General features: G+C 37.1%; 1 protein-coding gene across 3 annotated transcripts in view; it reads right to left on the bottom strand.

Moving 5' to 3' along the window:
- Window positions 1-12,970, bottom strand: part of epb41a (erythrocyte membrane protein band 4.1a) — a 213,375-nt gene that overhangs the window by 117,887 nt on the left and 82,518 nt on the right. The gene's annotated exons all lie outside the window — the stretch shown is intronic.

Raw genomic sequence — 12,970 nt, 5'->3', positions numbered from 1 at the left:
AAGATATATGAACACCAACTAGCCACCAAAAGAATTCCCGATGGAGGGCTCATGCCCGAAACATTGACTCTTCTGCTCCTCGGATGCTGCCTGACCTGCTATGCTTCACCAATGCCAGAAATAGAACTACAACTCATGGATCTATAGTAGATACTCCTATAGTCAAAATGCAACCTCTAATAAACTGGCAACTCAATACAGTTAAATTATGGCATATTTGGAACAAATTACATTCACTTCACAGTTCTATTTCAATGCCTTGCAACAAGTATTAATGTCCACTGACATAAAAATAACTACTGAAAAAGACAGGCAAACTTTGATTTATTTGGTACCTTTGAAGACAATGGGATGTGCCACAAGTGTTTTAACAGCAATGAAATATTTCTGAAGTTTAATGTCAGACATGGGGCCATCAATTAGCACACAGGAAGCTCTTTAAATAGAAACGTGAAAATAACTGATAATCTGTTTTAGAGACATTACTGGGGAATAACTGTTGGCCCAGACAGTGGGGATTAACTTCTTCCTCTTCTTTCAATAGTACTATGAGATCTTTTCTGCCCAGTTGATAGGAAGTTAGGCCTAATTTAAGGACTCATCTACAAAGCACCACCTGACAGTGCAGCATTCCCTCATTAGTGAGTGAAACTAGGGTGAAAGTGCAACTTGAATTTGCGCCCTTCTTATTCAGGTGATGTTAACAACCAAACCACGGGTGACACAAACCATTATAAAATACAAAGTTTAGCCTCAATATTTGTTGGTGAATGATGGAGAATTGTCAATAGCTAAACTCTAAAGATAATCTGTTGCTAGAAAGTTCATAAATGAGCTTTTCCTCATCTTTTTGGAGGGATATGGGCCGGATGATGGCAGGTGGGACTAGAATGGTTTGGGAAATCAGGTCAGCATGGAAGGGTTGGACCGAAGGGTCTGTTTCCATGCTGTACATCTCTAATGACTCTATATGGCAACATAATCTACACGTATATCCAGCTTAGTAATTTTTCATGTATATTTAGTAGAACCGAAGGGTCTGTTTCCGTGCTGTACATCTGTATGACTCTATTTGTAAATAGTGGTTTTTTTTAGATATGTTTTACGATGATAAAGTAAAATGTAACTGCAAGTTCCAGTGGAATATTCCATGATAAAGAACCCTATCTGCCCAAAATCAGTCAGCAACAGTTCAGTAAATGCAAATAACCTTTTCAAAAAATCAAAATAGCAAACTGTATCTAGAATATCCAAAATTTATCAAAGGTTGAAAGGCCTTTTCCCACATACTAATTAAAATGTACTACAACACTATCCAACATCTAATAACAGTACTCAATGATTATTTCTCCATTATTCATTAAAGGTGGAGTATCTCAGCATGGATTTTTAGTATTGTAATTCAACAATTAAAGTTTCCTTTCAGCACAATAACACAGCATTCCATGTTTCCGGTCAAGTGCTGCCTGTTTACATTTTCTAGCTCCCTGAGCCAATATTGCATTTGCCCTAACACAACAATCTAATTGGATTTCAAATAAAAACTGCAAGGCCAATACATCAAGAATACTATCAATTCTGCAATTTTCAAGAGCCAATTATAAGAACAAAAGCAATTAGTACTTTAACAAGATTAGCACTGTACGAAAGATAATAATATTAGGCACCATATAATTTAATGCGGCGAAAAGTAAAAGGGAGTATTGAATCCAATGTTTACCAATGATAGTGCAAATTCGCATTATTCTAAAATCGGTTTTCAGCATATGTACTGATGCATTACGCTGTTTTCAAAACAAAAGAATAGCTTTCCTGCAGATATGTTAAAAATTACAGCTGGTGAACATATTCACGTAACATTTAAGATTCACAAACAAAATGTTTACCAAACCTATTCATATAAAATGCACATATTCTATTAATGCAAAATATTAAGTTCAATGGAAATAGTCAAAAAAAAACTTACAACTGCTTTATTATTCATATTCTAGAGTACACAAAACATTGTAAACCACTTAATAACACTCTATATAAATTCTATTGCAGCACTGTCATTCCACTAAAAGTAGAATCCCTCATAACTGGCGAAAACCAGGCTTGATTTCAGCTGTTAAAACAAACTGCTGCACACATTTACATCTGCACGGTGCCAAGTTCTTTACAAATTGTAACAGCCTACTGATAAACACACAGCAAAGGCTTACACTGTCAGTATCCATATGCAGACAATGATCTGAAAAGAATCCAAGTTTTTTTTGCCAGCTTAGTAACTACATTGTTTACTTTGAGATAAAACTGCAGCCACTAGTCTATTCAGAGTAACATTGTCCAAAGTTAATAAAAGAATTAGAACTGATCACCAGATAGCCTAGAGTTTTCTCTTCCGAGGCAATGTTTTTAATTGACCTCATGACATCCAAGATAAATTAAACATGACTCCACACATCACTTTCTGTGCACAATAACATGTGGATACAAATTACCCATCTGATTTATTTTACTATTGAGTATATCTATGCCTTCGATTGTTACTTCACAAGCTAGTGTTATGAATAACCACACATGTTTTCATTATAATGAAGAGGAGCCCCAAATGCATTCATACTATCGACAATTTTCACTCATTTCAATTCAGTTTAAAAACCTTACCTCACTCACTCAACGTGCATCAATATTAAATATCTGTATATTATTTTACAAAACAGAATCAATCTAGAGCAGCAGATTTTCTTGCTTAAAAGATGTGTATTATAGTCATCTTGCTCTCTAGAATTTTAGAAATAATCAGGGTTTAATCAATACATTACAGGAAATTATTAAAAGTTCAGGGTAGTTAATTGTTTATTTAAAATCATGAAGCTAAGTTTGGAATAAAAGTCAACACCACACAAGACCAAAATTAAGATCTGTGGACTATTCTAATTTTTAGCACAATTATTTACAAGTAAAAACTAATTTCTGTGCATTCATGAAAACTACATTGCAACATTTAAAAGACTCTTAAATGTACAAAAGCTTGCCTTAATATCATTAGAAATTTTAATTATGGGTGAACATTCCTAATAAATGTATCAGGGCACGAAGATTCCATCTAAAGAAATTTGCCTCAACAAATATTATTTAACTCGAAGCCAAGACCATCTGGAACTGTATCATTCACTCTAACATTGGTTATACTACTTCACCATACTATTTCTCCATTTTTTATTGCTGATAACATTAAAAAAAACAAAAGAAAGCAATACCTACACCTTGAGTTACAGTCAGCAAAACTAAGATCCAAAACAGAATGCCCATTCTGAGAAGTTAACTGTTTGTAGATTTTGAAAACATGTAATGTTCAATCACAAGTGATGGAAGTTTGATTCTTTACTGTGGTTTGACCTCAACTGTCCTGTGGTGCAGTCCTGAGGTCAGGGTATGGTGAGATTATGCCACTGCATTAGTACATCAGCGGCTTGAACAAATAAGATGGAGAAGAACGCAAACTCATCAAGGCCGTTTGAGAATTTAAGTAAAGAATTCACAATAATTTAATTAACTATTTTATAAATAAAGAAAATTCTAGCATTGTTACAATCTTTGTAGTTTAATAACTTTAATAAATGAAATCAGAACTTGCAGTTAACAATGAAAGGATAACAAGATTTCATGTTTTAAGACCTTTACTGTAACCAACATACTAAATAAAACCACTCTTGACTAAGCAATTTTTGGAAGCAACTTATACTTTCACATTTCACTTTTAAACAAAATCAAAAAACCTAATGCACTTTACATTGTTCCTTGAGAGGCCATTTGATTTTTCTGCACCCAGTTAAAAGTGATTCTTTGCTCCTGAGGGTTTCCTTCTGCTCCTTTCCTTGCTCAATCTGGTAATTTAAACCTCAGAACTGTCCTTCATGGAAAGGGTTTGCTTGGAAGTTCACTCTGTAGCACAAGCTAGGAGAATCTTCCATCTTCACATCAACTCCTCAAAATTTCTTTTCCCCTCCAATCCCAAGCTCACACCCACATATGAACATTGTGAATCACAAAAAACTTTGGCTGTCTTTCCCCAGAACCTGGAAAACTAAACTGGTGATGCTGAAGGAGATTGACAAAGATGTAAAAAAGATGTTTTAGGGGAATCTAGAATGAGAAGTCAGAATTTTAGGATAATTGTTAGCATGTTTAAAACAGAGAAGGAATTCACTATCCCAGAATACAGTGGATGCTGGGATATTGAGTAAATTTGAGGAGATAGACAGATTTTTAATTAGTAAATGGGTTGGAGGGTTATGGAGAGTGGGCAGTAAAGTGGACTTGAAGCTGATATTTGATCAGTCCTTATTGTATTAAATGGAAGATTAAGCTCAAGGGCCAGAATTATCTACTCCCACTCATTGATTAGCTGAGCATGTCACCCCTCATTCTTCTAAACTCTAGCCTGCTCAACTTCTCCTCTGCTCATTCCAGGTATCAATCCAGTAAACCTCCTCTCAACCACCTCCAAAGCATTTACATCCCCTCTTAATAAAAGGAGATAAAAACTGGACACCATATTTGAGATGTGGTCTCACGAACACACTATTATTGAAGAATAACATGCTTATATTTATGCTGATTTTCTCTTGTAATAAATGATAGCATTCTATTAGTCATTTTTAAAATTACTTATTCTAACTACATACTAACCTGATGTGACTCATGCATTACAACACCTGGATCCCTCTACAACTCAGTCGTTCTCCATTTAAGTTACTTTTGCTTTTCTTACTGCCAAAGTGCACTACTGCACATTTTTCCACTTTATACTCCACCTGCAAGATTTTTGCTCAGTCGCTCAACCTATCCATATCAGTCTGCAACCTTCTCATTCTGTTCACGACACACTATTCAACCTATCTTGGTGTAATTTTAAAATTTTGTTATCATATTTTAGTACCTCTCATCTAAGTCATTGATACAAATTATAAAAAAAAAGTAGGCCATCACAGATGCTGTGGGACCTCATTTGTTTAATTCTGTTGATCAAAAAGACCAAAAGCTTTGTTTTCTGCTAGCTGGTCAGCCAGCCAATCTTGTATCCTGTGAAGAGAGTATCTTTTTACTTTTCTATTTTTGTGATTGTAGACTGAATCAGGAAAAGGACAGTTTTAAAAACCAAAGATGGAAGGGATTGCTGTATATTTTAACACCAAGCTACTAGCACCTACTGCAAGTGCGGTTTACAATATTGTTTGTTAAACTAAATGGGGAAGGTTTGGGTGCAGATAAACTTACACCAGGAAGTGTGTATAAAATTACATTCGGCTGGCAGACAATAAGTAGCTGATTAGTCTGTGGAGTAGTGACCTTCTGCTGGCCAAACAACTGTGTGATTAAGTCCTAGGTTGCTGAATAGCTTATGGTGCAAGTTATATTGTTAGAACACTTTGGACCTCCAGAAATGAAGAAGTGCTGTACTTCCCACTGTAGTACAAAATGCCTGAAGAAAGCCAATATATTTTTCCTCAGCACTTGCTGCAAGCTACTGCTTTTAATAATTTAGTCAGAGAGTTTATAACTTGTGAACCAGCTGCTCTATACCTCCTGCAAGTGAAAGTACGTGGAGAAGAGAGAGATTTATGATAGCAAGTCCTGATAAGCCAAAAGGACCATCTCGGCAAATGCTGCAGACAGGGACCACTGAACTGAATTATTTGTTTTTCCTCTCCACCCATAACACCAATTGTATTTTTCTGTCTATGTGTATTGGGGGAAGTTAATAGGGAGGTTAGTGTTTTAACTAATTATACATCAACAGTTCATAATTGTTTACCTATAGTTAGACTCTATTTGTAATGAATAATAACTTAAGCACGGAAACCTGGTCCATAATTTCTGCGGTCCAAAAAGATAGATAAATTGGGAATTGAGGTATTTGATAAAACCTTTAACTTTTGAAACGACTCAGGAACTGGGTGGGGTGGGGGGGGCTTGATTTCTAGCACAATATCCCATTGAGGCATACTAATTCATGCTAGTTTTTTACCCCAACCACATAAAATGTTATAAATGAGATAAGAGTTTATGTGGTACCTTGTGAAAGTACAGAAGTACCACGTGGTCAACAGATTCTCCTTTATCTACAGCATATATTATTCCAAAGAGGTTTAATAAATTGGTTAAATGTTATTTCCTTTTCATAAAACAATGCTGACTCTTCAGCAAAACTTTGTCAAGAAGTGCTCAGCTATAATCTCCTTAATGACCAATTTTAATACTACACCAGTTGCCACATTAACTGGACTATCGTTTCCTGTTTTCTGCCACCTTCCCTTCCTAAACAGGAGGAGGTGTTATATTTGCGACTTTCCAGTCTGATGGAACTTTTCCAGAATCTAGCAAATTCTAGAAAGTTAACACCAATGCATCTAACAAACTATTACTTCTTTTAAGACCCTAGGATGAAGTCCATCAGTTGTCGGCTTGGAGCTCCAATAGTTTGTTCAGTACCACTTCGTTGGTTATTGTGCTTCACTTCTTTCTACCTCCCGATTTACAGCTAAACTCAAAGCATTAATAACCAATTTGAAATAGTAACAGATGTAGAACACGAAGTGCTTATTTCTTTTGCCAGCTGCTGGAATCAATATAAGGAGGAAGAGAATGCACTGTGTCTAATAAAAGATAGTCAACGGCTGTGATGGAATACACAAACATGACCATATCAATTTACATTACATTTGTAGGATTACAACTGGCGAACTGCATTGCAAATCAATACTGAAGGTACATAGATTCTTCACGCAAGTTACTGCTACAACTATATTAAGCAAAATTATTACAAATATAAAAAGGTATCACAACTCTATTTTGCAATTATATTTCACAAGGTTTTACAACTCCACCAGCGAAAATTTGTTTAAATACAGTAACATATTTTTGCACTTGTTTTTTTATTAAAAAAAAGGACAAAGTGGATTGATAGGAGCAGGTACTTATTATCCAACTGATACAGTAAATTGCAGTAATACTGCACCACCAACAATGAAATGGAAACTGAGTAGTGGAAAAATCAAAAATTGTATCCAAAATTACATCTAATCTTGTGCTCCCTTTGATAATATCCATTTACACACAAATGCATTAATCTCGGCACTTAGTTGCTTTATGCTTATGAGTGCAAATAGCCAGGAAATTCCAACTAAGGTCCTTTTCCTGTGAGGAGTTTTGTTTTTGGTGAGGAAAGAGGAAGGAAGAAGCCTACAAGTCTTACAAGGCTTATTACAATGTTACACAAATCAAGAACAGAGATGTGAAGCATAATATAGATGACAAAAGATTCACGAGGGGAAATGATGGACATTCCCCAGCCAAAAAAAGAAATAACATAAAATAGTTACATATATTAACAAACACTACTTTAAGCTCCCCAGAAAAGACAGAGAGCAACTGGACTATTTAGTGATTCCTGCATGTACACTGTTTGTAAGGATGGCTGGTGAAGACAAATTTGGGTTCAGTTGTGACAATTTCTGTGACCTGACAGCTTAAAAATATTCACTTCTAAACTTGTGTAAGGCAAGTAATGTTGGGCTCATGCAGTCCCTACCTTGCAGCCAGAAGACAGGGGTCAAAGTCTGAGTTGTACAATAACATATTTGAACAGGTTAATAATAAAAACAGAGGCCAAATGGGTGTGATCTCAAGGATGAGTCAGTGTTTGTTGAATATTTCCAAGGAGAAGGGTGTAGTCTTCAGGACAGAAGAGGAAAGAAAACTTGCAGCAACAATAAAAACTCTATACTCCGGAGAGGATTAAACAAACCAGACATAATCTCTCCAGACTGTTGTACAATCTGCTCCAGACACTAATTTCAAACCAACTCACTTGTTCTGCTCCCAAAACCATTACGTAGCATAAGGTTCTTGGTGCAATCATGTGCATGTATGCACAAATGCAAAACAAGTACACAGCCCACTGATAACAGACATTATTGTCTACATTGGAAATATTGTACAGACACCTGCTCACAGAATGCAAAAGCTTCTTAGTATCAGTACAAATCCCAAACAAATAACAGCAAAAAAAGAGATAATGCATTTCCACAATTTACTGGTGAACACAATCTCAAACATCCCTACTGTCAATTCTGAGCTATGAAATTATAACTGAAAACTGAAATGATACTAGCACTAAGATTTCACATCACTCAATGTCTGAACATTTTTAACAGACGAAAGTAAACCATGACCATAAGAACAAGACCATTCAAACATTTCTGCGCAAGGGGAAAACATGCACAATATTTTTATTACAGTAGCCACTAATGGCTTATACATCTCCAAGAAAACACAAATGCCACTTTAAAAAATTATTATTACAGCATAATTTCTGCTTAACATTTTATAACAGAGTCACATACATTGCAGTGCTTTAGATCTTTATATAGAGGTAGGTACCTAGGAAAACAAGGCCATGTTAAATATACCTTGCGATACTCAACAATGGCTCCAACACCCAATTGTGCATTGGGCAGGAAACGAGTTTTATCTATTAGCTCATTTATAGGGCCTGATAGGATTGTGGTTATGGATGTAGATTTGCTCGCTGAGCTGGAAGGTTCATTTCCAGACATTTTGTTACCCTACTAGGTAACATCTTCAGTGGGCCTCAAACAAAGCAATGCTGAAAATTCCTGCTTTCTATTTGTATGTTTGGGTTTCTTAGGGCTGCTGATGTCATTTCCTGTGGTGAAGTCACTTCCTGTTCCTTTTCTCAGGGGGTGGTAGATTGGGTCTAACTCGATGTGTTTGTTGATCTAAAACCCCAACCTGAGCTACAAAATTGTGGTTATGTTATCAATAAAAGCCTAAACTAATAATTCAAAACATTAATTCAAATTGCATCATAATTTCAAAATTTCAATGCAATTTTTGAAGTTAGGTTCTGAAATGAATTCCCTGAAAACATGACAGAAGTAGAATTAGCTGAAAGGTTTGAAAGGAAATTGAATAAACACTTGGAAAACACTCAGGGTTACACTATGACTACTACTACTACTACTACTACTCATAAAGCACTTTTAATATATAAAATTTTCCTCAGGCATTACAAGGAACATTGTAAAGCAAAACCTAACACTGTCGCAGAAGAAGATTCTTTAAAAACTTTTTTTTTGTAAGTCTGAAAGGGGTGGTGTAAGAGGATTCTATAGGTCAGGATCTTGACAGGTGACAGTACAGTCACCAATGATGGAACAATTAAAAACGCGATTTTTAAGAGGACAAATTTGCAGGAGTGACTCTAGCAACATCTGGTTTGAATGTTGCATTGATGTGTAAGTGGGTAGAAGATTGATGGGCAGATGATGTGGTTAAGATGGTGGAGATGGGTAGATAGGTCAGGATGGGAGAGATATTCAGGTTCGGTTGGCAAAGTGAGGACGGTCGGGGTGCTAGTTGTGTAGTTACCAGATGTTATACTCTTGTTTTAATTGGTCTAGCATTTTCTTGATATCTACCCAGTTAAACAGTCAAAAACTGTCCAAAATCTTCAACTCCAGCTCAGATGTGGAGACATTCATTATCGGTTGATGGGATACAAAATTGTCCATTGAAGTTTGAAACTTCCTGGACCGTACAGATATAGATCTACACATCAGGATCCTGACAAGCAATTCCTAGCACTTGTTCAGCAATTGAAGGATTCAGCTCATTGTACCCTCAATTCAAGTTGAGATCTGATTAAAAAGCAAACAGAACAATGTGTTAGCAAATAAACTCAAGCTATCAAAGGAGAAAAAAAAACTCAGAAGGCGCAATATATTACCCACTTTTGTGTATACATCAGAAAATTGGACAATAAGCAAAGATTTATGGAAGAAAATGGAGTCTGGATGCTAGGAAATATACTAAAAATTCCATACGAGACCATAAGACAAAAAGAAGAGGAGAGGAATTTGAAATCTCAAGACGACAAAGCACCCCAAAAAGTGACATTCAGGTAAATATTTTCCTATTTTATCACAGCTGGAATGTTAATGATCTCTTCTTGGGGGAAAACATGCTGGCACAAACCAATCCTATAGGGAACAATGATACACTTAAAATTTTACATTCTACAAACTGAACAATAACCAGTGTCAAATTGTACATGGAATAGTGCAGTCCAAAAGGCTCTCTGGCTTATGATGGATCTTTTCAAGAGAAATGTTAACCCCATCGCTCCACACTTTTCCAATATCATTGAAAAGTGAATTGAAATGATTGCAAAGTCATTACTGAATTGTTTGCATCACCCTATCAGGCACAGCAGTTTATAAACACTCAATAAAAAGCTGTTGTTTATTTTTCTTCTGACAATCACCTTGTCTCTTCTGGACTTTGACAGTCAAGCCACTGTAAACAGATCTTCTTAGCCTTCCCTGTTTCGAAGAACTATAGCTTCTGCAGTCTATGCACGTAACTAGTTTTTCATTCATTCATGGAATGTGGATATCACTGCTAGGTCAGGATTTGTAGCCCAACCCTAGTTGTCCTCGAGAAGGTGGTGGTGAGCTGCCTTCTTGAATGGCTGCAGTCCATTTACTGCATGGAGACTCACAGTAAAAGACGATTTCCAGGATGTTGACTCAGTGACACTGAAGGATACCTTTCCAAGTCAGGTTTGGAGTGGAACCTGTAGGTGGTAGAGTTCCCATGTCCTTTGACCTTATCCTTCTAGATGGCAATGGTAATGCATTTGGAAGGCATTCTTGAATTGCTGTGGTGGATCTTGTACATGGTACACACGGATGCTACTGAGCATCATTGGTTGGGTGAATGAATGTTTGTGGAAATGATACCAAATCAAATAACTGCTTTGTCTTGGATGGTGTCAAGCTTCTTGAGTGTTTCTGGATCAGCACTCACCCAGACAAGTGGAAAGTATTTGATTAGATACTGTACGCATGGTATATAGGCTTTGGGTAATCAGGAGGGGAGTTATTTACTGCAGGATTTCTAGTCTTTGACCTCCTTTGTATCAACAATATTTGCATGGATAGACCAGTTTAGTTTTCGTTAAATGTAATACCCCAAGTTGATAAAGTGGGAATAAAGTCAAACCTGGCTCTTAGACCATAAGACATAGGAGCAGACATAGGCCATTCAGCCCATTGAGTCTTCTCCGCCATTCACCGAGATCGTGACAGCTCTTGACATCAAGTTCATACTTAATTAAGTGTGGCACCAGAATTTCTAGTAAAACTAGAGGTTATGGAAATTGGGGAAAACGTTTTGCTGTTTGGAGGCATAACTAGCAAAAAGGAAAATGGTTGCAGCAGTTGGAAGTCTGTCATCTCAGCTACAGAAAATTACTGCAGGAATTCCTCAGTACAGTGTCCTGGATCCACTCATCTTCAACTCTCTATCAATGATCTTCCCTCCATTACAAAAGGTCAGAAGTGGAATACTCACTGATGACTGTGCAACATTCTTGACTCCGAGGATACTGAAGCAGTTTATCCAAACGAAGCAAAACCTGGAAACATGAAGTTATGTGCTTTGGCAAAGATGAAGATTAATTCTTTTCTCAAAAGGCTGTAAATCTGCAAACTTTGTTTTAACCACAGAGGGCTGTTGAGGCTGGATCATTAAATATATGCAAGGATGAAACTGGAAGATTTCTAGTCAGTCAGGGAATCAAGATTTATTGGGGAAAAGAGGAAAATGAAGCACAGGATTATCATATTTTTGGAATTCAACTCTTTTGTCCAGACTTGAGCTAAGGCTCCATGACAGAACCAAAACAGAGCGTCAATAAGCAGGTTATTGAAAACAACTGCTGCCTGGCATCACCGATTATCCCTTCTATTAAATTACAGATATCAAAAAAGCAGTGTGACCGATAGACAGGATAGTGAAGAAGGCATTTCGTATGCGGATCTTTATTGGTCAGTGCATTGAGTACAGGAGTTGGGAGATCATGTTGAGGCTGCACAAGACATTGGTTTGGCTACTTTTGGAATATTGTGTTCAGTTCTGGTCTCCCTGCTATAGGAAGGATGTTGTGAAACTTGAAAAGGTTCAGAAAAGATTTACAAGGATGTTGCCACGGTTGGAGGGTTTGTCTTATATGGGGAGATTGAATAGGCTAGGGCTGTTTTCCCTGGAGCATCAGAGACTGAGGGGTGGTCTAATGGAGGTATATAAAATCATGAGGGATGTGGATATGGTAAATAGACAAGATCTTTTTCCCAGGACAGGGGAGTCCAAAACAAGACAGCATAGGTTGAAAGGGGAAAGATTTAAAAAGGACCTAAGGGGCAACTTTTTCAGAGGGCAGTGCATGAGCTGCCAGAAAAGGTGTGGAGGCTGGTAGAATTACAGCATTTAAAAGGCACCTGGATGGATATATGAATAGGAAAGGTCTGGAAGGATATGGTCCAAACACGGGCAAATGGGACTTGATTAATTTAGAATATCTGGTCAGCATGGATCTGTTTCTATGCTCTCTGTGACTCTAAGAGTAGACATATGGAACAGTACAGGATATAGCTGAACAGTTTTCCATGCTGTCAGGTGATGCCAGTGCTGTAGCTGAATGGAACAGTTTGGCTAAAGGTGGAGCATGTTCTGGAGTACACACCTTCAGTACTATCTTCAAAACACTGTTGGGTATTAAAGTCTGGTGCCCTCAGCCATATAAATGATTTGGATGTGAACATGGAGGTATGGTTAGTAAGCTTGCAGATGACACCAAAATTGGAGGTTCAGTGGACAGCAAAGAAGGTTACCTCAGAGGACAACGGTATCTTGATCAGATGGGCCAATGGGCCGAGGAGTAGCAAATGGAATTTAGTTTCGATAAATGTGAGGTGCTTCATTTTGGAAAGGCATATCAGGGCAGGACTTATATACTTAATGGTAAGGTCCTGGAGAATGTTGCTGAACAAAGTGCAGTTTCACAGACTCCAAAGTCGAGTTGCAAATAGATAGGATAGTGAAGAAAGCGTTTGGA

This window comes from Chiloscyllium plagiosum, chromosome 27 (assembly GCF_004010195.1).
Source record: "Chiloscyllium plagiosum isolate BGI_BamShark_2017 chromosome 27, ASM401019v2, whole genome shotgun sequence".
Lineage (NCBI taxonomy): Eukaryota > Metazoa > Chordata > Chondrichthyes > Orectolobiformes > Hemiscylliidae > Chiloscyllium > Chiloscyllium plagiosum.
Note: the sequence above shows the minus strand (reverse complement) of the source record. Positions and strands in the feature narration are given on the sequence as shown.